The sequence below is a fragment of the Cyprinus carpio genome, chromosome B15, assembly GCF_018340385.1.
Source record: "Cyprinus carpio isolate SPL01 chromosome B15, ASM1834038v1, whole genome shotgun sequence".
NCBI classification, from domain to species: Eukaryota; Metazoa; Chordata; class Actinopteri; order Cypriniformes; family Cyprinidae; genus Cyprinus; species Cyprinus carpio.
The window spans coordinates 6,917,413-6,920,710 of NC_056611.1; positions in this window are offsets into that span (position 1 = coordinate 6,917,413).

Sequence of the window (3,298 nt, forward strand, 5' to 3'; positions counted from 1 at the left end):
GCATTTAACATGAAAGTACATGGACTTATGCATTAAAACAGTGTTTTAAAAAGACCAAACACAGTAAACAAATTATTAATAAAGCATTATATTCCCAGACAAGCAGATATGAGCCCAAAATATGAACGCAACGCGATTAATTAGGCGTTAAGCATTTTCCTCCCATAACCTGTTTGTCTGTAAATAGAATGCTTTATTAAAAATGTTTACTGAGTTAGGTCAGCTTTTTAAAACACGTTTTAATGCATTACGCCACGTTAAGCATTTTCCTTTTAGTCTAATGGTTTTCTATGGGAGGAAAATGCTTAACGCGTGATTAAAGGCATTGGGACTCATCTGCTTTTCTGTGAATATAATACTTTATTAATAATGTGTTTACTGAGTTTATTCTTTTAAAAACACCGTTTTAATGCATTATGCCACGTTATACTTACAAACCCGATTCCAAAAAAGTTGGGACACTGTACAAATTGTGAGTAAAAAAGGAATGGAATAATTTACAAATCTCATAAACTTATATTTTATTCAGAATAGAATATAGATAACATATCAAATGTTGAAAGTGAGACATTTTGAAATGTCATGCCAAATATTGGCTCATTTTGGATTTCATGAGAGCTACACATTCTAAAAAAAGTTGGGACAGGTAGCAATAAGAGGCCGGAAAAGTTAAATGTACATATATGGAACAGCTGGAGGACCAATTTGCAACTTATTAGCTCAATTGGCAACATGTTTGGGTATAAAAAGAGCCTCTCAGAGTGGCGGTGTCTCTCAGAAGTCAAGATGGGCAAAGGATCACCAGTTCCCCCAATGCTGTGGCGAAAAATAGTGGAGCAATATCAGAGAGGAGTTTCTCAGAGAAAAATTGCAAAGAGCTTGAAGTTATCATCATCTACAGTGCATAATATCATCCAAAGATTCAGAGAATCTGGATCTCTGTGCATAAGGGTCAAGGCCAGAAAACCATACTGGATGCCCGTGATCTTCGGGCCCTTAGACGGCACTGCATCACATACAGGAATGCCACTGTAATGGAAATCACAACATGGGCTCTGGAATACTTCCAGAAAACATTGTCAGTGAACACAATCCACCGTGCCATTCGCCGTTGCTGGCTAAAACTCTATAGGCCAAAAAAGAAGCCATATCTAAACATGATCCAGAAGCGCAGGCATTTTCTCTGGGGCAAGGCTCATTTAAAATGGACTGTGGCAAAGTGGAAAACTGTTCTGTGGTCAGACGAATCAAAATTTGAAGTTCTTTTTGGAAAACTGGGACGCCATGTCATCCGGATTAAAGAGGAAAAGAACAACCCAAGTTGTTATCAGCGCTCAGTTCAGAAGCCTGCATCTCTGATGGTATGGGGTTGCATGAGTGTGTGTGGCATGGGCAGCTTACACATCTGGAAAGGCACCATCAATGCTGAAAGGTATATCCAAGTTCTAGAACAACATATGCTCCCATCCAGACGTCGTCTCTTTCAGGGAAGACCTTGCATTTTCCAACATGACAATGCCAGACCACATACTGCATCAATTACAACATCATGGCTGCGTAGAAGAAGGATGCGGGTACTGAAATGGCCAGCCTGCAGTCCAGATCTTTCACCCATAGAAAACATTTGGCGCATCATAAAGAGGAAGATGCGAGAAAGAAGACCTAAGACAGTTGAGCAACTAGAAGTCTGTATTAGACAAGAATGGGACAACATTCCTATTTCTAAACTTGAGCAACTTGTCTCCTCAGTCCCCAGATGTTTGCAGACTGTAATAAAAAGAAGAGTGGATGCCACACAGTGGTAAACATGGCCTTGTCCCAACTTTTTTGAGATGTGTTGATGCCATGAAATTTAAAATCAACTAATTTTTCCCTTAAAATGATACATTTTCTCAGTTTAAACATTTAATATGTCATCTATGTTGTATTATGTATAAAATATTGAAATTTGAAACTTTCACATCATTGCTTTCTGTTTTTATTCACAATTTGTACAGTGTCCAAACTTTTTTTGGAATCGGGTTTCTAGAATGTCCCGAATCATTCCAGCTGATTGAAAAGAATCGGTTCAATAGTGGTCGTAAAATGGGTATTGGAGAAGATACCAATTTAATATATTAATTTAATATAAATAGATGATACTTTATAAAGTTTATCTCAATATTTGACTGCAATGGTTGTGACACAACTGCACTAAAATAAGAGCATGATGATCATGAAATTGCGTTCGTTACTATAGCAACAGATTACAGGTATGTCCTTTCAGAATCATCACGACAGGCAGAAATAAAAGTTTCTTGATTTCTTCACTTTAAAATAATGAGGAGCAGCATATTTTCCTGAAATAAAGGGGAGGAAAATTGCAATATAGTAAAGAAAATTCAAATTTCATAAAAATTGAAATGGCACACAGACACATTATTGCAGTGTCATTTATCAACTGCATTACAGATTATTGTATGTAACAAAATGTCATGTTATATAAATTAAAACAATAATGATACATTCTTTTTATTTCTTTTCTCATACTCTGATGATATGAAATAATAAAATTTTCAAAAATTATTTAATTCATAATTCATTTTTCTATCTAAAGGCCTGGTCCTCCCACTGTGGATAATAAACCCAATTAATTTACTAAATGTAGTGGGTTGTTCGTCTGTTAGCCTAAAAATCAGCTTAATATAACAAAACAATCATTTCACAGACATAGAGAGTTAGACTAATGTTTTTTTTCTTCTGTGCATTATAATGAAGGCTTTGTAAAACTGCACAGCATTTTTAGCATTTTAAACAACATACTCTGTCCTACACCAACTACACACACATTTCTTATCATGTATGTCTATGAAAGACGATCAAACCAATCAGAGTAGGTATGGGGCGGGGCTGCACGTGCAACCCCGCCCCAGGTGCAGCCCCGCCTCGATCTGCAGGCTGCAGCCGGGTGCTTCTCAAAGCGTTGGGACCGAGCGTGAAGCTCTTTCTCGTGAAGCCAATAAGGAAGTGACTAAAACTGCAATTCATCGCCCGACCGTTTGAGGCTGGCTGCAAAAGGGAGTCAGTCCCATAGACTCCCCATGTTAAAATGCCCAACTTTGCTCTATTTTTTGGTGCAAAAAATGATTTTGGTCTATATAGCTCATTTTTGCCCTTCATGACAACTGTGAGGGGGGTGAATTTTTTTATAATTCATCCGTGTAAATTATATTAAGCCTTAAAATTCAGCATAATTAAGGGCATGGCCACGTGAGTGACAGGTGGATTGCCGCTGCTGACACGGCTGTCGAGCTAGGTG